The sequence below is a fragment of the Tursiops truncatus genome, unplaced genomic scaffold, assembly GCF_011762595.2.
Source record: "Tursiops truncatus isolate mTurTru1 unplaced genomic scaffold, mTurTru1.mat.Y mat_scaffold_52_arrow_ctg1, whole genome shotgun sequence".
In the NCBI taxonomy this organism is placed as follows: Eukaryota; Metazoa; Chordata; class Mammalia; order Artiodactyla; family Delphinidae; genus Tursiops; species Tursiops truncatus.
Genome location: NW_022983338.1, coordinates 146,698 through 170,219, shown reverse-complemented (window position 1 = coordinate 170,219; position 23,522 = coordinate 146,698). Strand labels below are relative to the sequence as shown.

The 23,522-nt window shown below is 47.2% G+C and overlaps 1 long non-coding RNA gene across 1 annotated transcript; it reads left to right on the top strand.

Moving 5' to 3' along the window:
* The first annotated feature begins 208 nt into the window (after window positions 1-208).
* Window positions 209-21,025, top strand: LOC141277774 (uncharacterized). The gene is made up of 4 exons (XR_012329593.1): window positions 209-1,799; window positions 12,448-12,533; window positions 15,607-15,692; window positions 20,952-21,025. It is a non-coding gene; the product is annotated as an uncharacterized lncRNA (long non-coding RNA).
* Window positions 21,026-23,522: the final 2,497 nt, after the last annotated feature.

Genomic DNA, 23,522 nt, shown 5'->3' with positions numbered 1-23,522 from the left:
GTCAGCAGTCTCGGGGCTGGGCTGGTGGGAGGGAGTGAGAGGCCACGGCTTTGTGGGTGGCCCAGTGTGAGTGGGGCTCTGCTGGACTTTCTGCAGCAGTTGCCAGGCTGCCACCTGCTAAAGAAGAGGATGTGTCACCCATACCTGCTGCTGGAATTTCTCCCTGGGCAGAGGTGAGGAAGGAAAAAAGCAGTGGGGGCAGGGACAGGACGGGTATCTCAGGCAGGGAAATGGAAATCTTCCAGAAGAGCACCCAGGGCCAGGACCATCCTGGCTGGCCTGCAGGCACCAAGTCGGCCGGCATGCTGTCACTCGTGTGGCTCTATGGCCCTTCCTCTAGGCTTTCAAGTCCTTGTATATATTCAGGTGTTTTACCTTGGACGGGTGGGAATAGTTCAGCAGCAACTGGCCTGGGGCTCAGCTCACGTTTACTCACAGATGCCTCGGCACGGTGCCCCAGCTTTGCAATGAGGACGCTTGTTGTGTGGGGGCTGCTGGCTGAATGGGAGATGATTCCCCACCACTGACCAACTTCAGAATTGTTTACAACTGGAGTAAGTGCCCTGATATGGCTTTCCTCTGAGTAACTGGTTGGTTCTGTTTTTTTTTTCTCTTTTTCGTTTTTGGTTCAAGGTAGATTTTATTCCTCTTTTGTGTATTTACAGATATAAGCATGGAAATAATTTATTCATATAAATACATGTATGTGAAGGGAATAATTGTTTTTTCTGTTTCATTTTTTAAATTTTATTTCTTTTTAATTTTGAATTTTATTTTATATTTTTATACAGCAGGTTCTTATTGGTTATCTATTTTATACATATAAATGTTTACATGCCAATCCCAATCTCTCAAATCCTCCCACCACCACCCTCCCAAGAGCTTTCCCCCCTTGTTGTCCATACGATTGTTGTCTACATCTGTTGCTCTATTTATGCCTTGCAAAACGGTTAATCTGTACAGTTTTTCTAGGTTCCACATATATGCATGAATATACAAGATTTGTTTTTCTCTTTCTGACTTACTTCACTCTGTATGACAGTCTCTAGATCCATCGACGTCTCTACAAATGACCCAATTTCATTCCTTTCATGGCTTAGTAATATTCCATTTTATATATGTACCACATCTTTATGCATTCGTCTGTCTGTGGGCATTTAGGTTGCTTCCATTACCTCGATATTGTAAATAGTGATGCAATGAACATTGCGGTGAATGTCTCTTTTTGATTTCTGGTTTTGTCTGGGTATATGTCCAGTACTGGGATTGCTGTATCATATGGTAATTCTATTATTAGTTCCTTAAGAAACTCCATATTGTTCTCCATAGTGACTGTATCAATTTATATTCCCAACAATAGTGGAAGAGGCTTCCTTTTCTCCACACCCTTTCCAGCATTTGTTGTTTGTAGATTTTCAGATGATGCCCATTCTAACAGGTGTGAGGTGATACCTCATTGTTGAGTCCATTTCGTTGAGCAAGGGGTAGGTCTTGTCTATTACATATTTGGCTTATGGAACGGTATCTGTGCTAATTTCAAACTCTGGTTTTATGCAGCACCCCAACTCACCTTTCCCCTTAAGCAAGCATAAGTTGGTTTTCTAAACTTGAGACCCTGTTCTGTTTTGTAATTCAGTTCATGTGTAGCCAAGTTTACATTCCGTGCATTAGTGATACCTTATGATGTTTCTTTTTCTGTGTGACTTATTTCACTTAGAATCATCGTGCCTCAATCCACTCATTATGCTGGTACAGGCCTGGTGACACAGATTTCATTGCTGAGTGGTATTCTGTTGTACGTAAGTACCGCAACTTCTTTATCTATTATTTGTTCTCTGGGATATTTAACGTGTATTGTAGAAGAGGTTCCTGTAAACAGATCCGTCCCAAATTTTGGGGTGGCTGTGTTTTTGATTTTAATTTTCCTAAGCTATAGGACCATAAGTGGAAATACCCTAGACTCTATTACTTTGTTTTTCAGATGTATCAGGAAACACCATACACTTGTCCAGAGTGGCTGTTGGCAATTTACATCCTGCCCATCAGCATAACAAGGTTCCTTTTTCCCCATGGCCTGTCTTGCCTTTCTGGATTTTACACTTTTTTCAGATGGCCCTTTAGACCGGGGGGAAGTGACACTTCATAGTAGTTCGGATTTCCATTGCAAGCTTGCTTGGTTTGCCAAAACGGGCATATGCGTGTTTTCCTGAATATATTCAGGAACAAACTCATACGCCCTTTTTTGCCAAGTGCATCATTGTCGATGTTCTGCCTCTTCCTATGCTTTAAATGCAAATCCAGTCTACCTCCTGAAATCGGTTTCCTGAAATTCTGCCCCGCTTTGAAGTCCTCTTCGCAGCCTTACTTCAATATATTTTTGGACGTTATCTGTCATTTATAACTCTGCAGGTTTGTGAATTACAGGGCCCCTGAGCTCCTTTCTTCAACTCGCTTTCTTGTGAGCTGGCCGCAAACCCGCAAGACTGCTTCAGGCCCTAATCTGCTTCTGGCAGGGCATGCTGAGCCTTTGGTTAATTCCTCTTCCTGGTGGGAAATGAGTGTTAAAAATGCCCGTCCAGACACCTACCTCACTCTCAACCCCTTGGTTATGTGGGTCCTCTGGTTTGTGGCCACCTTTGCTGGGTTCCTCACCTTCGATGATGTGGCCCCACTAGTGTGAGGACACTCCTGCCTGGTTCCTATCCACGTGGTTATGTGGACCCCCTGGTGAGAGTCTGTTCCTGGCTGTGTTCCTCACCCTTCTGTGAGGGAGACCCTCTGCTGATAGGTCACTCCTGCATGGCTGGCACACATTGCCTTGGTGAAATCAGCCGTGTGGTGGCAGTTGGAGCGTGCTGGGAATCTCCTCCCCCCGGTGATGAGGGCCCTCTTGCGTCAGGCCCTAACTGCTGGGCTCACCAACTTTTCTTAGTGAGCCCAGTGATGCTTTGGCACTCCTCTTAGGATCCCATCTCCATGGGGATGTGGGCCTTCTGCTCTGAGGTCCCAACGGCCGGGTTGTTCACATTTTCATGATGTGGGCTCTCTGGTGTTAGTTCACAGAGGCCTGGATCCCATAGCCTCTGTGCTCTTGGCCGCCTGCTGGGAGGTTCCAACTGCTGGATTCCTCACTTTTTTAATTTTTTGGGCCCTCTGTTGTGAGGATCCTCCTGTCTGCCTCACTCCCAGCCCCTTCGTGATGTGTGTCGTCTGGTTTGAGGCCACATGTGCTGGGTTCCTCACCTTTCGATGATGTGGGACCAATGGTCTTAGGAGACTCCTGCCTGGTTCACATCCCCTTGGTGATGTGGGCCCTCTGTTGAGAGTCTGATCCTGGCTGGGTTCCTCACCCATCTGTGAGGTGGGCCGTCTGCTGTGAGGTCACTCCTGCCTGGCTTGCTCACCTCGCCTTGTGGACATGAGCCCTCTGGTGGCACTTGGAGCCTGCTGGGAGCCTCCTCCCCTCGGTGATGAGGGCCCTCTGGCGTCAGGCCCTAACTGCTGGGCTCCCCACATTTTGTGATGTGCACCCAGTGGTGCGAGGACACTCCAGCCAGGTTCACATCCCCATTGGGATGTGGGCCTTCTGCTCTGAGGTCCCAACGCCTGGGTTGCTCACAGTTTCATGATGTGGGTTCTCTGCTGTTAGTTCACTCCTGCCTGCATTCCATAGCTTCTGTGCTCTCGGCCGCCTGCTGGGAGGTTCCAACTGCTGGATTCCTCCCCTTTCTTATTCTTTGGGCCCTCTGTTTTTAGGCTACTCCTGCCTGCCTCATTCCCATTCCCTTTGTGATATGTGTCCTCTGATTTGAGGCCACATGTGCTGGGTTCCGCACCTTTCGATGATGTGGCCCCACTGGAGGGAAGACAGTCCTGACTGGTTCCCATCCCCTTGCTGATGTGGGCCCTCAGGTGAGAGTCTGATCCTGGCTGGGTTCCTCACCCTTCTGTGAGGTGGGCCCTCTGCTGTGAGGTCAATCATGCCTGTCTGGCACACGTCACCTTGGTGACGTGGGCCCTCTGGTGGCAGTTGGAGTATGCTGTGATCCTCCTCCCCTCGGTGATGAGGGCCCTCTTGCCTTAGGCCATAACTGCTGGGCTCCCCACATTTTCTGATGTGCGCCAAGTGACTGAGGACACTCTTGCCAGGTTCCCATCCCCATGGGGATATGGGCCTTCTGCTCTGAGGTCAAAACGCCTGGCTTGCTCACAGTACCATGATGTGGGCCCTCTGCTGTGAGTTCACTCCGGCAAGGATCCCTTATCATTGGTGCTCTGAGCCGCCTGCTGGGAGGTTCCAACTGCTGGATTCCTCAACTTTTTTATTCTATGTGCCCTCTGTTGTGAGGTTCCTCCTGCCTGCCTCACTGCCAGCCCCTTGGTGATGACTGTCCTATGGCTTGAGGCCACATGTGCTGCATTCCTCACCTTTCGATGATGTGGCCCCACTTGTGTGAGGACACTCCTGCCTGGTTCCCATCCCCTTGGTGAGGTGGGCCCTCTGGCGAGAGTCTAATCCTGGCTGGGTTCCTCAACGTTCTGTGAGGTGGGCCCTCTGCTGTGAGGTCACTCCTGCCTGGCTGGCACACGTCACCTTGGAGACATGAGCCCTCTGGTGGCAGTTGGAGCGTGCAGGGTGCCTCCTCCTCTCGGTGATGACGGCCCTCTGGCGTCAGGCCCTAAATGGTGGGCTCCCCACTTTTTCTGATGTGCGCCCAGTGGTGCGAGGACACTCCAGCCAGGTTCCCATTCCCATGGGGATGTGGGCCTTCTGTGCTGAGGTCCCAACGCCTGGGTTGCTCACAGTTTTATGATGTGGACCCTCTGCTGTGAGTTCACTGTGGCCTGGATCCCATAGCCTCGGTGTTCTGGGCCACCTGCTGGAAGGTCTAAATGCTGGAATCCTCACGTTTTTTATATTATGTGCCCTGTGTTGTGAGGCTACTCCTGCCTGCCTCACTCCAAGGCCCTTGGTGATGTGGGTCCTCTGGTTTGAGGACACATGTGCTGGTTTCCTCACCTTAAGATGATGAGGCCCCACTGGTGTGAGGATAATCCTGACTGGTTCCCATCCCCTTTGTGATGTGGGCCCTCTGGTGAGAGTCTGATCCTGGCTGGGTTCCTCACCCATCTGTGAGGTGGGCCCTCTACTATCAGGTAACTCTTGCCTGGCTTGCTCACCTCGCCTTGTTGACATGAGCCCTCTGGTGGCACTTGGACCCTGCTGGGAGCCTCCTCACCTCTGTGATGAGGGCCCTCTGACGTCAGGCCCTAACTGCTGGGCTCCCCAACTTTTCTTAGTGAGCCCAGTGATGCTCGGGCACTCCTCTTAGGTTCCCATCTCCATGGGGATGTGGGCCTTCTGCTCTGAGGTTCCAACGGCTGGGTTGATCACAATTTCATGATGTGGGCTCTCTGGTGTTAGTTCACTGTGGCCTGGATCCCATAGCCTCTGTGCTCTTGGCCGCCTGCTGGGAGGTTCCAACTGCTCGATTCCTCAACTTTTGTATTCTATGGGTCCTGTGTTGTGATGCTCCTCCTGCCTGCCTCACTCGCAACCCCTTCGTGATGTGGGTCTTCTGGTTTGAGGCCACATGTGCTGGGTTCCGCAACTTTCAATGATGTGGCCCCACTGGTGTGAGGACACTCCTGCCTGGTTCCCATCCCCTTGGTGATGTGGGCCTTCTGGTGACAGTCTTATCCTGGCTGGGTTCCTCACCCTTCTGTGAGGTAGGCCCTCTGCTGTGAGGTCAATCCTGCCTGACTTGCACACATCACCTTGGCGACGTGGGCCCTCTGTTGGCACACAGAACCTGCTGGGAGCCTCCTCCCCTCGGTGATGACGGCCCTCTAGCATCAGGCCCTAACTGCTGGGATCCCCACGTTTTCTGATGTGAGCCCAGTGTTGCCAGGACACTCCTGTCAGGTTCCCATCCCCATGGGGATGTGGGCTTTCTGCTCTGAGGTCCCAACGCCTGGGTTGCTCACAGTTTCATGATGTGGGCTCTCTGGTGTTAGTTCACTCCTGCCTGCATCCCATAGCTTCTGTGCTCTCGGCCGCCTGCTGGGAGGTTCCAAATGCTGGATTCCTCACCTTTTTTATTCTTTGGGCCCTCTGTTTTTAGGCTACTCCTACCTGCCTCACTCCCATCCCCTTTGTGATGTATGTCCTCTGATATGAGGCCACATGTGCTGGGTTCCTCACCTTTCGATGATGTGGCCCCACTGGTGGGAGGACAGTTCTGACTGGTTCCCATCCCCTTGGTGTTGTGGGCCCTCTGGTGAGAGTCTCATCCTGCCTCGGTTCCTCACCCTTCTGTGAGATAGGCCCTCTGCTGTGAGGTCACTACTGCCTGGCTGGTGCATGCCACCTTGTAGACGTGGGCCCTCTGTTGGCAGTTGGAACCTGCTGGGAGTCTCCTCCCCTCAGTTATGAGGGCCCCCTGGCGTCAGGCCCTAACTGCCGGGCTCCTAACATTTTCTGATATGTGCTAAGTGGTGCGAAGCCACTCCTGCCAGGTTCCCATCCCAATGGGGATGTGGGCCTTCTGTTCTGTGGTCCCAACGGCTGGGCTGCTCACAGGTTCATGATGTGGGCCCTCTGCTGTGAGTTCACTGTGGCCTGAATCCCATAGCCTCGGTGCTCTGGGCCACTTGCTGGGAGGTTCCAACTGCTGGATTCCTCAACTTTTATATTCTATGGACCCTGTGTTGTGAGGCCGGTCCTGCCAGCCTCATTCCGAACCCCTTGGTGATGTGGTTCCTCTGGTTTGAGGCTACATGTGCTGGGATCCTCACCTTTCGATGATGTTGTCCCACTGGTGTGGGGACACTCCTGCCTGGTTCCCATCCCCTTGGTGATGTGGGCCCTCTGGTGAGAGTCTGATCCTGGCTGTGTTCCTCACCCTTCTGTGAGGTGGGCCCTCTGCTGTGAGGTCACTCCTGCCGGGCTGGCACACATTGCCTTGGCGATGTTGGCCCTCTGGTGGCAGCTGGAGCCTGCTGGGAGCCTCCTCCTCTCAGTGATGAGTGCTCTCTAGCGTCAGGCCCTAACTTCTGAGCACCCCACGTTTTCTGATGTGAGCCCAGTGATGCCAGGACACTCCTGTCATGTTCCCATCACCATGGGGATGTGGGCCTTCTGCTCTGAGGTCCCAATGTCTGGGTTGCTCACAGTTTCATGATGTGGGCTGTCTGGTGTTAGTTCACTCCGGCCTGGATCCCCTAGCCTCTGAGCTCTGGGCCGCCTGCTGGGAGGTACCAAATGCTGGATTCCTCACCTTTCTTATTTTTGGGCCCTCTGTTATGAGGCTCCTCCTGCCTGCCTCACTCCCAGCCCCTTGGTGATGGGTGTCCTATGGTTTGAAGCCACATGTTCTGGGTTCCTCACCTTTAGATGATGTGGCCCTACTCATGTGAGGACACTCCTGCCTGGTTCCAATCCATTTGGTGATGTGGGCCCTCTGGTGCAAGTCTGATCCTGACTGGGTTCGTCACACTTCTCTGAGGTGTGCCCTCTGCTGTGAGGTCATTCGTGCCTGGTTGGCACACATCACCTTGGCGACGTCAGCCCTCTGGTGGCAGTTGGAGCCTGCTGGGAGCCTCCTTCCCTTGGTGATGAGGGTCCTCTGGCATCAGGCCCTAACTGCTGGTCTCCCAAAATTTTCTGATACGTTCTCAGTGGTGCGAGGACACTCCTACCAGATTTCCATCCCCATGGGGATGGGGGCCTCCTGCTCTGAGGTCCCAATGGCTGGGTTGCTCAGTTTCATGACATGGGCCCTCTTCTGTGAGTTCACTGTGGCCTGGATCCCATAGCCTCGGTGCTCTGGGCCGCCTGCTGGGAGGTTCCAACTGCTGGCTTCCTCACTTTTTTATTCTATGGGCCCAGTGTTGTGAGGCTACTCCTGCCTGCCTCACTCCGAGGCCCTTGGTGATGTGGGTCCTCTGGTTTGAAGACACATGTGCTGAGTACCTCACCTTTCGATGATGTGGCCCCACTGGTGTGAAGACACTCCTGCCTGGTTCCCATCCCCTTGGTGATGTGGGCCCTCTGGTGAGAGTCTAATGTTGGCTGGGTTTCTCAACCTTCTGTGAGGTGGGACCTCTGCTGTGAGGTAACTCCTGCCTGGCTTGCTCACATTGCCTTGGCAATGTGAGCCCCCAGGTGGCAGTTAAGCCTGCTGGGAATCTCCTCCCCTCAGTTATGAGAGCTCTGGATAAAACACATATGCCCTTTTTTGCCAAGTCCATTATTTTCCAAGTTCTGTCTCTTTTCCTATGCTTTAAGAGCGACTCCCGTGTACCTTCTGAAATCGGTTTCCAGCAATTCTGCCCCACATTCAAGTCTTCTTCGCAGCTTTATTCAGTATAATTTTGGATGATAGCTGTCATTTATAACGCCGCAGGTTTGTGAATTACAGTGTCCCTGAGCTCCTTTCTTCAACTCGATTTCTTGTGAGCTGGCCGCAACACCGCAGGATCTCTTCATGCCCTAATCTAGTTCCAGCACGGCACGCGGAGCCTTTGGTTCATTCGTCTTCCTGGTGGGAAATGAGAGTTAAATTTGCCCATCCAGACACCTCCAGCTAGTCTCTCATTGGTTCTCCCTATTCCTGTTCATTTTCTGCAGAAATTGCAAACTGGGCCAAACAGGAGGTTAAAGGCACTGACTCTCCAAGTGGGGAGAGTGTTAGTAAAGCGTCTGGAATGTTGCACCCGAGTACCAGGGGACAAACACTGAGACACATTTGAACAAGTTTCCCGATCACATGGTGGATCATACTCTGGGTTCCACATGCATGTTTTAGCTGAAGGAAGAATCCCTTAAACCTGGAGAGTTGAGACCCATGGAATGCGTACCATGCAATATGACTTCAAAGGGTCTGCATTTGCACACCGAACCTCACCAATCCTATCACTGCTGCGTTTATGCCACTGTACACACGCTTGATTCTCTTTCGGAGACATATAAATCCATAGGTTTTAAGATTCTTACTAGTCAGGTATATTCTAAGGCGTTTAATATGGGGTGTTGAGTCCACTTAGTTGAGCAAGGAGTAGCTCTTGTTATTACATATTTGGCTTATGGAACGGTATCTGTGCTAATTTCAATCTCTGGTTTTATGCAGCACCCCAACTCACCTTTCCCCTTAAGCAAGCATAAGTTGGTTTTCTACATTTGAGACCCTGTTCTGCTTTGTAATTCAGTTCCTGTGTAGCCAAGTTTACATTCCGTGTATTACTGATATCTTATGATGTTTCATTTTCTGTGTGACTTATTTCAGTTAGAATCATCATACCTGAATCCACTCATTATGCTGCTAAGGGCCTGATGACATAGATTTCATTGCTGAGTGATATTGCATTGTACGTAACTACCACAACTTCTTTATCCATTTTTCACTTTCTGCGATGCTGAACTTGTACCTTAAACGAGGTTCTTGTAAACAGAGCCGTCCCAAACTTTGGGGTGGCTGTGTCTTTTTGATTTTAATTTCCCTAAGCTATAGGACCATAAGTGGAAGTGCCCTAGGCTCTGTTGCTTTGTTTTTTAGATGTTTCAGGAAACACCATACACTTCTACCGAGTGTCTGTTGGCAATTTACATCCCGCCCATCAGCATAACAAGGCTCCCAGTTCTCCATGGCCTGTCCTGCCTTTCTGGATTTTACACTTTTTTCAGATGGCCCTTTTGACCTGGGGGGAAGTGAGACTTCATTGTAGTGCAGATTTCCTTTGCAAGCTTGCTTGGTTGGCCAAAAAGGGCGTATGCGTTTTTTCCTGAATATATTCAGGAAAAAACGCATACGCCCTTTTTGGCCAAGTGCATCATTGTGGACCTTCTGCCTCTTTTCCTCTGCTTTAAATGCAATTCCAGTCTACCTCCTGAAATCGGTTTCCTGCAATTCTGCCCCGCTTTCAAGTCCTCTTGGCAGCCTTACTTCAGTATATTTTTGGACGATAGCTGTCATTTATAACTCTGCAGGTTTGTGAATGACAGTGCCCCTGAGCTCCTTTCTTCAACTCGCTTTCTTGTGAGCTGGCCGCAACACCGCAGGATTGCTTCAGTCCCTAATCGTGTTCCCGCACGGCACGCTGAGCCTTTGGTTAATTCCTCTTCCTGGTGGGAAATGAGAGTTCAATTTGCCCGTCCAGACACATCCAGCTAGTCTCTCATTGGTTCTCCCTATTCCTGTTCATCTTCCGCAGAAATTGCAAACTGGGCCAAACAAGAGGTTAAAGGCAGTGAGTCTCCAAGTGGGGAGAGTGTTAGTAAAGCGTCTGGAATGTTGCACCCGAGTACCAGGGGACGAGAACTGAGACATATTGGAACACGTCTCCCGATCACACGGTTGATCATACTCTGGGTTCCACATGCATGTTTTAGCTGAAGGAAGAATCCCTTAAACCTGGAGAGTTGAGACCCGTGGAATGGGTACCATGCAATATGACTTCAAAGGGTCTTCATTTGCTCACCGAACCTCTCCAATCCTATCTCTGCTGCGTTAATGCCCCTGTACACATGCTTGATTCTCTTTCAGAGACATAGCGATCCATAGGTTTTAAGATACTTACTAGTCAGGTACGTTCTTAGGCGTTTAATATGGGGTGTTGAGTCCATTTCGTTGAGCAAGGAGTAGCTCTTGTCTATTCCATATTTGGCTTAAGGAACTTTATCTGTGCTCATTTCAATCTCTGGTTTTATGCAGCACCCCAACTCACCTTTCCCCTTAAGCAAGCATAAGTTGGTTTTCTAAATTTGAGACCCTGTTCTGTTTTGTAATCCACTTCCTGTGTAGCCAAGTTTACATTCCGTGTATTAGTGATATCTTATGATGTTTCTTTTTCTGTGTGACTTATTTCAGTTAGAATCATCATACCTGAATCCACTCATTATGCTCCTATGGGCCTGATGACATAGATGTCATTGCTGAGTGATATTGCATTGTACGTAAGTACCACAACTTCTTTATCCATTTTTCACTTTCTGCGATACTGAACTTGTACCATAAACGAGGTTCTTGTAAACAGAGGCGTCCCAAACTTTGGGGTGGCTGTGTCTTTTTGATTTTAATTTCCCTAAGCTATAGGACCATAAGTGGAAGTGCCCCAGGCTCTGTTGCTTTGTTTTTTAGATGTTTCAGGAAACACCATACACTTCTCCCGAGTGTCTGTTGGCAATTTACATCCCGCCCAGCAGCATAACAAGGCTCCCAGTTCTCCATGGCCTGTCCTGCCTTTCTGGATTTTACACTTTTTTCAGATGGCCCTTTTGACCGGGGGGAAGTGAGACTTCATTGTAGTGCAGATTTCCTTTGCAAGCTTGCTTGGTTGGCCAAAAAGGGCGTATGCGTTTTTCCTGAATATATTCAGGAAAAAACGCATACGCCCTTTTTGGCCAAGTACATCATTGTGGACGTTCTGCCTCTTTTCCTATGCTTTCAATGCAATTCCAGTCTACCTCCTGAAATCGGTTTCCTGCAATTCTGCCCCGCTTTCAAGTCCTCTTGGCAGCCTTACTTCAGTATATTTTTGGACGATAGCTGTCATTTATAACTCTGCAGATTTGTGAATTACAGTGCCCCTGAGCTCCTTTCTTCAAGTCGCTTTCTTGTGAGCTGGCCGCAACACCGCAGGATTGCTTCAGGCCCTAATCTGGTTCCGGCACGGCACGCTGAGCCTTTGGTTAATTCCTCTTCCTGGTGGGAAATGAGAGTTCAATTTGCCCGTCCAGACACCTCCAGCTAGTCTCTCATTGGTTCTCCCTATTCCTGTTCATCTTCCGCAGAAATGGCAAACTGGGCCAAACAGGAAGTTAAAGGCACTGACTCTCCAAGTCGAGAGAGTGTTAGTAAAGCGTCTGGAATGTTGCACCCGAGTACCAGGGGACGAAAACTGAGACATATTTGAACACGTCTCCTGATCACATGGTTGATCATACTCTGGGTTCCACATGCATGTTTTAGCTGAAGGAAGAATCCCTTAAACCTGGAGAGTTGAGACCCGTGGAATGGGTACCATGCAATATGACTTCAAAGGGTCTTCATTTGCTCACCGAACCTCTCCAATCCTATCACTGCTGTGTTTATGCCCCTGTACACACGCTTGATTCTCTTTCAGAGACATAGCAATCCATAGGTTTTCAGATACTTACTAGTCAGGTACATTCTTAGGCGTTTAATATGCGGTGTTGAGTCCATTTCGTTGAGCAAGGAGTAGCTCTTGTCTGTTACATATTAGGCTTAAGGAACTTTATCTGTGCTCATTTCAATCTCTGGTTTTATGCAGCACCCCAACTCACCTTTCCCCTTAAGCAAGCATAAGTTGGTTTTCTAAATTTGAGACCCTGTTCTGTTTTGTAATTCAGTTCCTGTGTAGCCAAGTTTACATTCTGTGTTTTAGTGATATCTTATGATGTTTCTTTTTCTGTGTGACTTATTTCAGTTAGAATCATCATACCTGAATCCACTCATTATGCTGCTACGGGCCTGATGACATAGATTTCATTGCTGAGTGATATTGCATTGTACGTAAGTACCACAACTACTTTATCCATTTTTCACTTTCTGTGATACTGAACTTGTACCTTAAACGAGGTTCTTGTAAACAGAGCCGTCCCAAACTTTGGGGTGGCTGTGTCTTTTTGATTTTAATTTCCCTAAGCTATAGGACCATAAGTGGAAGTGCCCTAGGCTCTGTTGCTTTGTTTTTTAGATGTTTCAGGAAACACCATACACTTCTCCCGAGTGTCTGTTGGCAATTTACATCCCGCCCATCAGCATAACAAGGCTCCCAGTTCTCCATGGCCTGTCCTGCCTTTCTGGATTTTACACTTTTTTCAGATGGCCATTGTACTGGGGGGAAGTGAGACTTCATTGTAGTCCAGATTTCCTTTGCAAGCTTGCTTGGTTGGCCAAAAAGTGCGTATGCGTTTTTTCCTGAATATATTCAGGAAAAAAAGCATACGCTCTTTTTGGCCAAGTGCATCATTGTGGACGTTCTGCCTCTTTTCCTCTGCTTTAAATGCAATTCCAGTCTACCTCCTGAAATCGGTTTCCTGCAATTCTGCCCCGCTTTCAAGTCCTCTTGGCAGCCTTACTTCAGTATATTTTTGGACGATAGCTGTCATTTATAACTCTGCAGCTTTGTGAATGACAGTGCCCCTGAGCTCCTTTCTTCAACTCGCTTTCTTGTGAGCTGGCCGCAACACCGCAGCATTGCTTCAGTCCCTAATCTGGTTCCCGCACGGCACGCTGAGCCTTTGGTTAATTCCTCTTCCTGGTGGGAAATGAGAGTTCAATTTGCCCGTCCAGACACATCCAGCTAGTCTCTCATTGGTTCTCCCTATTCCTGTTCATCTTCCGCAGAAATTGCAAACTGGGACAAACAAGAGGTTAAAGGCAGTGAGTCTCCAAGTGGGGAGAGTGTTAGTAAAGCGTCTGGAATGTTGCACCCGAGTACCAGGGGACGAGAACTGAGACATATTGGAACACGTCTCCCGATCACACGGTTGATCATACTCTGGGTTCCACATGCATGTTTTAGCTGAAGGAAGAATCCCTTAAACCTGGAGAGTTGAGACCCGTGGAATGGGTACCATGCAATATGACTTCAAAGGGTCTTCATTTGCTCACCGAACCTCTCCAATCCTATCTCTGCTGCGTTAATGCCCCTGTACACATGCTTGATTCTCTTTCAGAGACATAGCGATCCATAGGTTTTAAGATACTTACTAGTCAGGTACGTTCTTAGGCGTTTAATATGGGGTGTTGAGTCCATTTCGTTGAGCAAGGAGTAGCTCTTGTCTATTCCATATTTGGCTTAAGGAACTTTATCTGTGCTCATTTCAATCTCTGGTTTTATGCAGCACCCCAACTCACCTTTCCCCTTAAGCAAGCATAAGTTGGTTTTCTAAATTAGAGGCCCTGTTCTCTTTTGTAATCCACTTCCTGTGTAGCCAAGTTTACATTCCGTGTATTAGTGATATCTTATGATGTTTCTTTTTCTGTGTGACTTATTTCAGTTACAATCATCATATCTGAATCCACTCATTATGCTCCTATGGGCCTGATGACATAGATTTCATTGCTGAGGGATATTGCATTGTACATAAGTACCACTACTACTTTATCCATTTTTCACTTTCTGCGATACTGAACTTGTACCGTAAACGAGGTTCTTGTAAACAGAGGCGTCCCAAACTTTGGGGTGGCTGTGTCTTTTTGATTTTAATTTCCCTAAGCTATAGGACCATAAGTGGAAGTGCCCTAGGCTCTGTTGCTTTGTTTTCTAGATGTTTCAGGAAACACCATACACTTCTCCTGAGTGGCTTTTGGCAATTTACATCCCGCCCATCAGCATAACAAGGCTCCCAGTTCTCCATGGCCTGTCCTGCCTTTCTGGATTTTACACTTTTTTCAGATGGCCCTTTTGACCTGGGGGAAGTGAGACTTCATTGTAGTGCAGATTTCCTTTGCAAGCTTGCTTGGTTGGCCAAAAAGTGCGTATGCGTTTTTTCCTGAATATATTCAGGACAAAACGCATATGCCCTTTTTGGCCAAGTGCATCATTGTGGACGTTCTGCCTCTTTTCCTATGCTTTAAATGCAATTCCAGTCTACCTCCTGAAATCGGTTTCCTGCAATTCTGCCCCACTTTCAAGTCCTCTTGGCAGCCTTACTTCAGTATATTTTTGGACGATAGCTGTCATTTATAACTGTGCAGGTTTTTGAATTACAGTGCCCCTGAGCTCCTTTCTTCAACTCGCTTTCTTGTGAGCTGGCCGCAACACCACAGGATTGCTTCAGGCCCTAATGTGGTTCCGGCACGGCATGCTGAGCCTTTGGTTAATTCCTCTTCCTGGTGGGAAATGAGAGTTCAATTTGCCCGTCCAGACACCTCCAGCTAGTCTCTCATTGGTTCTCCCTATTCCTGTTCATCTTCCGCAGAAATTGCAAACTGGGCCAAACAGGAGTTTAAAGGCTCTGACTCTCCAAGTCGGGAGAGTGTTAGTAAAGCATCTGGAATGTTGCACCCGAGTACCAGGGTACGAAAACTGAGACATATTTGAACACGTCTCCCGATCACACGGTTGATCATACTCTGGGTTCCACATGCATGTTTTAGCTGAAGCATGAATCCCTTAAACCTGGAGAGTTGAGACCCGTGGAATGGGTACCATGCAATATGACTTCAAAGGGTCTTCATTTGCTCACCGAACCTCTCCAATCCTATCACTGCTGCATTTATGCCCCTGTACACACGCTTGATTCTCTCTCCGAGACATAGCAATCCATAGGTTTTAAGATACTTACTAGTCAGGTACATTCTTAGGCGTTTAATATGCGGTGTTGAGTCCATTTCATTGAGCAAGGAGTAGCTCTTGTCTGTTACATATTTGGCTTAAGGAACTTTATCTGTGCTCATTTCAATCTCTGGTTTTATGCAGCACCCCAACTCACCTTTCCCCTTAAGCAAGCATAAGTTGGTTTTCTAAATTTGAGACCCTGTTCTGTTTTGTAATCCATTTCCTGTGTAGCCAAGTTTACATTCCGTGTATTAGTGATATCTTATGATGTTTCTTTTTCTGTGTGACTTATTTCAGTTAGAATCATCATACCTGAATCCACTCATTATGCTGCTATGGGCCTGATGACATAGATTTCATTGCTGAGTGATATTTCATTGTTCGTAAGTACCGCAACTTCTTTCTCCATTTTTCACTTTCTGTGATATTGAACTTGTCCCATAAACGAGGTTCTCGTAAACAGAGGCGTCCCAAACTTTGGGGTGGCTGTGTCTTTTTGATTTTAATTTCCCTAAGCTATAGGACCATAAGTGGAAGTGCCCTAGGCTCTGTTGCTTTGTTTTTTAGATGTTTCAGGAAACACCATACACTTCTCCTGAGTGGCTGTTGGCAATTTACATCCCGCCCATCAGCATAACAAGGCTCCCAGTTCTCCATGGCCTGTCCTGCCTTTCTGGATTTTACACTTTTCTCAGATGGCCCTTTTAACAGGTGGGAAGGGAGACTTCATTGTAGTGCAGATTTTCTCTGCAAGCTTGCTTGGTTGTCCAAGAAGGGCGTATGCGTTTTTTCCTGAATATATTCAGGAAAAAACGCATACGCCCTTTATGGCCAAGTGCATCATTGTCGACGTTCTGCCTCATTTCCTATGCTTTAAATGCAATTCCAGTCTACCTCCTGAAATCGGTTTCCTGCAATTCTGCCTTGCTTTCAATGCCTCTTCATAGCCTTTCCTCAATATCCTTTTTGAAAATTGTTGGCCTTTATACCTCTGCACGTTTTTGAATTGCAGTGGCCCTGAGCTCCATTTTTCAGCTCTTATTTTTGTGATCTTGCCTCATAACCGCAGGATTCCTTCAGGCCCTATTCTTCTTGTGGGACGCCTTGCTGTGCCTTTGGTTAATTCTTCTTACTGATGTGAAATTAGAGTGACATGTGCCCATTGAAACCACTACATTAGTTTCTCACTGGTTCCCCCTAACCCATTCATCCTCCGCACTATCTGCAGACTGTGCGATACTGGAACTTAAAGGCATTGAGTCACCATGTGGGGTTGTTGTTAATAAAGCGGCTGGAATGTCGATCCGGAGCCCCAGGAGAGGAACAATGAGGTGCGTTTTAGAAACCTTTCCCGATCATATGGTATACCAGTCGCTGGGTTTCCCAAGCATGGTTTAGCTGTAGGAAGATTCCCTTTAACCTGGAGTGTTGGGACCCTTGGAATGAGTAGCATGAAGTATTGCATTAAACTTTTGGCAGCTGCTCACCAAAGCTCACCAATCCTCTCAGCCCTAAGTGTCCAGCCTTATGTCTTATCCAGCTGTGGGTTTATATGTGGTCAATCCAGGTTGCATCACAGCCCCTGAGGGAATATTGTAAGAATTTTTCTCTCTTTGATTGTTTCTGCGTTTTGTTTTTAAAATTTATTTCTGTAATAGGGTTTAGCTCATTTTCACTGCTGTGTTTGTGCCGCTCTGCACACACTTGATTCCCTTATGGAGATATATCAATACATGGGTTTTAAGATTCTTATTACTCAGATATATTTCTCTGCGGTGTATAGGGTGTGTTGAGGCCAGTTCATTGAGCAAGGTGTAGATCTTGTCTAATACCTATTTGGTTTATTGAACGGTATCTGTGCTAATTTCAAACTCTGGTTTTATGCATCACCCCACCTCTCCTTTCCCCTTAAGCTGACATAAGTGTGTTTTCTAAATGTGAGACACTGTTCTGTTCTGTAATTCATTTCTTGTGCAGCCATATTTACCCTCCCTCTATAAGTGATATCTTATGATATGTTTCTTTTTCTGTTTGACTTATTTCAAGTAGTATTATCGGACCTAAATCCACTCTTTATCCTTCTACTAGCCTTATTACATTGATTTCATGGTGAAGAGATATTCCATTGTACATAAGTACCACATCTTCTTTATCCATTGTTCTCTTTCCTGGGATATTTAAGGTGTACTGAAGTTGAGGTTCTTGTAAACAGAGTAGCCCTAAACTGTGGTGTGCTTGTGTCTTGTTGATTTTTAGACTTCCCTAGATATACTCCCATGATTGAAAGTGTCCTATGCTCTGTAGCTCTGTTTTTTAGATGATTTAGGAACCACCATACACTCCTCCAGAGTGGCTCTCGGCAGTTCACACACTGCCCATCAGCGTATAAAGGCTCCCTGTTCTCCATGGCCTGTCCTGCATTTCTGGTTTTTACAATTTTTTAGGATGGCCCTTTTGACCAGTGGGAAATGAGACTTCTTTGTTGTGCACATTTGCATTGCTTGCTTGTTTCCTTGCCCATAAGGTGCATATGCGTTATTTCCTGGATATAATCAGGAAAAAACGTATACGCCCTTTTGGGCCAACTGCATCATTATCGAAATTCTGCCGCTTTTCATGTGCTTTAAAGACGAGTCCAATCTATCTCTTGAAATCTGTTTCTTGCAATTCTGTCTTGCATTCAGATCCTCTTCTTTGCCTTACCTCAACATAATTTTGGACGTTAGTTTTCATTTATAACTCTGCAGGTTTGTGAATTGCAGTGACCCTGAGCTCCATTTTTTAAGTTGCTCTTTTGTGAGCTGGCCTCAAACCCGCAGGATTGCTTCAGGCCCTATTTTGGCTCCAGCGAGGTGGGCTGAGCCTTTTTTTAATTCTTATTCTTAATGGGAAATTAGAGTGATATGTGCCCGTCCAAACCCCTACAACTATTCTCTCATTGGTTCCCCCTCTTCCCGTTCATCCTCCTCACAATTTGCAAAATGTGTGAAACAGAAGTTTAAATGTGCTGATTCTCCAAGTGGGGAGATTCTAAGTAACGTGGCTGGAATGGTGAACAGGAGCACCAGCAGAGGATAAATGAGCTGCATTTTAGACACATCTCCCGATCACATGGTGTACAGTCCTCTGGGTTTTCCATGCATGTTTTAGCTGTAGGAAGATCCCTTGAACCTGCAGATTTGGGACCCATTGAATGGGTACCAGGTAGTATTACTTTAAAGGGTGTGCATTTCCTCACCCAACCTCACATTTCTCTTAGCGCAAACAGTTTCCAGCCTTATGTCTCATCCTGCTGTGGGTCTAGATGTGTTCAATCCATGTTGCATCACCGTCCCTGAGGAAAAGTTGTAAGAGGTTTTCTCTGTCTCTCTGTCGTTTATTTTTTTCAATTTATTACTATATTGGTTACAGCTGATTTTCAAAGCTCTGTTTCTTGCTGCTGTACATCCACTTGATTCACGTACAGAGAGACATCAGTAAATTCTTTTTCAGATTCTTACCAGTCGTATATATTCTTTTCCGGTGACTTGAGTGTGCTGAGTGCAGTTCTTTTAGCTACCGTGTAGGCCTTGTTGATTATCAGTTTGGTATTTGGAATGGTATCTTTGCTAATTTCAACCTCCTGGATGATGCCTCACCCCTCCCCACCTTTCCCGTTTAGCAGCCTTATGCGTGTTTTCTACATATTTGACTATGTTTTTGTTTTGTAATTTATTTCATGTGCAGCCATTTTGGATTCCACCTTTAAGTGATATCTTATGATATGTGTCTTTTTCTTTTTGAATTCTGTCACTTAGAATGATCATACGTAACTCCTCCGGAGTTGTTACAACTGGCCATATTTCATTGATTTCCAGGCTGAGTAATATTCCACTCTACCTAAGTACCACATCTCTATCCATTTTTTCCCTCCAGAGACATTTAAGTTATATCCTAGTCGAGGATCTTTTAAACAGAGAGGGGGTAAACATTGGGGTGCCTGTGTCCTCTCGATTTTTGTTTTTCCCAAGATATACGCCCATGAGTGCAAGTGCCCTATGCTCTGTAGCTCATTTTTTAGATGCTTTAGTAAACACAATACACTTCTCCAGAATGGCCGTTGGCAATATACATTTCCAGTATAAGTCTCACAGGGCTCCCTCTTCTCGTTGCCCTGTCCTGCATTTCTGTTGTTTACGCTTTATGAGGATGACTCTTCTGACTGATGCGAAGTGATATCTTTTGTAGTATTGATTTCCAGTGCCCACCTGTTTGGTTGGCTAAAAAAGTGTATGCCCTTTTCTTGAATATATACAGAAAAAAACGCATACACACTTTTTGGCCAACTGCAATGTTGGCAATGTTCAGCTCCTTTTCTTGTGCTTAATGGCGAGTCCTTTCTACCTCCTCAAATCCCTTTCCTGCCATTCTCCCTTGCTTACAAGTCCTTTTCTCTGACTTTCCTCAAGACATTTTTCAGTGATGGATATTTTCAACTCTGCAGTTTCGTGAATTTTACTGCCCCTGAGTTCCATTGTTCAACTTGTGTTTATGGGAACTGGCCACAAAGCAGCAGGATTTCCTCAAGCCCTATACTGTTTCCATGGGCAACCCTAGCCTTTGGTCAATTCGTCTTCCTGATTGGAAATTAGAGTGACATGTGCCTGTCTGAACACCTAGGACTTGTCTCTCATTGTTCCTCATCCTTCCGCTTCATCCTCTGGACAAATTCCAAACTGTACGCAACAGGATGTTGACAGTGCTGACATCTCCAAGTGGGGAGACTGTTAGTAAAGACGCTGGAGGGGTGAACCCGAGCACCAGGAGATGAGGAGATGAGATGCCTTTTCCAAACTCTTCCCGATCAGACGGTATACTATCCTCTGGGTGTGACAGACATGTTTTAGCAGTAGGAAGAGTCCCATTCATGTAAGGAGAACACCAGGGCTTTTTCAAAATCAGTGTCTCCCCGAAACCCAAACTGGGGAATTTTTTAAGCTATGGCTACACATATGTTCATTAAGGGCCTTGGGAAGTAGGCAGAGTCCAAACTTTAGATGATTGAAGTCTTCAGGGTCAGAAGCACTCACCACCAGCTTCCCTTAGGTTACACTTTAACTGTCATTGATAGATGATGTCAATAAAAATATCTATTCTTTTTCAGATTATTTCCCCTTATAGGTTATTGCAAAATGTTGAGTGTAGTTCCCTGTGCTATACAGTAGTTCCTTGTTGATGATCTATTTTATACATAGCAGTGTGTATGTGTTAATCCCAAACTGTTAATTTATCCCTCCTCCCACCTTTCCCCTTTGGTAATAATAAATTATAAGATTTTATACTTCTCAGAAATGGGGGAGCTGAAAGAGAGGTATCATTTTCAATGGAAAAGCATTTAAAACAAGATTGAAGCTTTAACCAAGATTATTAGATGTACATCCTTGGAAAGAAATCACTTCGTTTCTCTAATATTGACCTGACAAATAAGACAAACCCTTTCACTGAACTTGCTTATAATAAAGTGATAGAAATATCAAATGGAAGTGTTAGAAACATCTTATTTTCCTTGAGCCTTATACACTGTTCTATGTTAACTACAGTTTGGCTCACACATCTGTTCATTGAGGTTACAATAGTCTCAATTTCTGTTACTGATCCTCCAGAGTGGACCCCAACAAGTGTCCCCCTGCCCAGTGTCATTGGGGCCAACAGATCGAGACTGAGTTTGGTTCACAAGCAAAGGAAACTTTATATTTTGATCAGAGAATGGAGAGGTGAGAGCATGCACTACCCCGTGGGCTGTGGGCTGGGCTGCTGTGTAGAGATCCTGTCAGAGTCAGTGGGAGGGAGGGGACAGAGCTTTCAAGGGCTGGGTTGGCTGCAGCTCAGGCTCTATATCGTGGAGTCTGCACTGGGCCCCAGGAGCTGAGGTGTCGACCCAGCCATTCTGCACTAGGAAATCTGGTCTGAAGTGCCGGGTGTGGAACCTCTGCATGCGAGACCCTAGGAGTACATGAAATTAGACAAAGCACAAAGGATAAAAAAGTTAGACTTGACTTTATTGCCCAGATTCTATTTTTATCTCCCAGGGATTTTTAATGGGCTTTGCTGGGGACAAACTCCTCCTCTGCCTTTTGTCCCGTTCCTCATTCTTGGAGTGCTGAGGGTGCAGACCCTTCTTCTGTAACTGCTGAGTGCTGAGTTGGGAGCCCTCATACCCAGGGGCGAGGGTCAGAACTTCTCCCCAGCAGCCTCCAGGTGACGTTGATTGTCCCCAGGACCCCTGCCTCCTTGCTCGTCCACCTGAGCACCAGCATTGGAAGTGTTATAGATTCTAATGACCTTTAAGGGTCCAGGAAAGAGATGTGCAGAGACGCTGTGGGGGCTGGTTTCACCCCACCCCACATTTGTTCGGCCACCTTAGGCTGACCGTTTCTGCCAGCCTAGATGCTCTGAACAGTAGTCTGTGCTTTCTTCAATTAGGCCCCTGAATTAACGTACAAACAGCACCAGGTGTCAGAGCCCTGCCCGCTCAACTCCCAGACAGTCCAGGGTCAGTGGTGATCAAGGACCATGATGGCCACTGAGTCAACAGCCTTTTGAAGTAAACAGGAGTCCAGCCGGTCTTATTGGCCACCATCATCACGGTGTCTGTAGGCTTTTCTATGGTGACAGTGTGATATACGGTTCCCCCGCCAAGATTATTAGCTCCCCTCTGGGTGCAGTAAGTCCTGCAAGCAGTAGTCTACTCTTTTGGGACACACTCTTGTTGTTTTATGAGAGAAACTCCAGGTCAAGTGATGTTCACACGAGTCGTCATGGTGCCCTGTTGCCCCCGGTTATCTCTCTGGATGTTGGAGTTGGAAGGCCTCCTCACTCGAGGTCGGTGTGCCCACGGAGCGAACCCTGCAACTTCAGGGCATGGTTGGTGGTTAGGATCACCACGTGGGGTCCTTTTCCCTTAGGAGGGAGGTGGCCTTTTGGGCTGCTGATTTCCAGGTTTTTAGATACCGCCAGTATCTTGGCCAGATGTGGCAGTAGGCCAAGCCCCTTAGTGACCGTAGTTTATCCTACCTGGATGGCATTCTTGCATTGTTCCATTTCAAGTGGTCCCAGTTTTTGCACTAATTCTCCAATGGCGATTCACCTTTCACCGGGAATGTAAAGGTCAAAGGGTTTAGCTAAATTAGGGAGTTCCAGGGCAAGGGTCTGAATTGACTGCTCTTTCCATTCTTGAAAGGCCACTTCTGGATTCTATTCAAAAGGATCATCATCTTTTCCTTTCAGTGTTTCATATAGAGGCCCAGCTAGTAGACTATAGTTAGGGATCCAGAAGCAGCAAACCCTGGCCTCCCCAGGAACCCCTAAGCTGTCTTCTAGTTTGAGAAAGGGGTAAGGCTGAAAATGGTTTCTTCCCTTTCCTGGGATGGGCTTCTCCGACCTTCTGTGAGAATGAAGCCCAGGCAGGTTACCGCAGTCTGTGATATTTGAGCTTCTTTTTGGACGACTTCTATCCTTTATTGGCTTGGTAGTTCAGAGGCCTCCTTAGTAGGGCTGGCGATCAGAATGTCATCTGCATATTGAAGGAGGGTTTCCTTTTCCAGAGGTAGAACTTTTAGGTCTTTACCTAAGCTTTCCCCAAAGACGGTGTGGGAATTTTTGCACCCTTGGGGCCAGACGGCCCGGAAGTATTGTTTTAGTTGTATGTTGAGTCCTGCCACTCACAAGCCAAAATTTCTTGTGACTCTGGGACTAATGGAATACAAAAGAAGGCATCATTGAAGACAAATACAGAATACCATGTCCTGGTGGTTGGTAGAATGACCAGCAGGGTGTAGGAATTAGGAGCAGCTGGAGGTATATCCTCGGTGGCTTCACTGACTGTCCTGACATCCTTTACCAGGTCCCCAGCAGCCCATGGGGCTCTCGTGGTCAGGCCAATCCCCGGATACAGAGCTACCCTTGCAGGTACCGTGGCAGGGCTGGGCACACAGGAACCATGCACATAGCCCTCATTGCAGAGCACCCACAGCTCACCTGTCACTCAGAGCTGACACAGAGCACCTCAGAGCAGGACTTGAACTAACAAACAGCAGCTGCGACAGGTCTGTGACCCTGGGCATCACTCTGTACGGCCTCCCTCCACCTGGTCTTCCAGAGACTTCCACTGCACCCGGGGCACCAGGCCTCTGTCTCCAACCACCACCCACCCCTCCTCTCCCTGACTCCTGGGT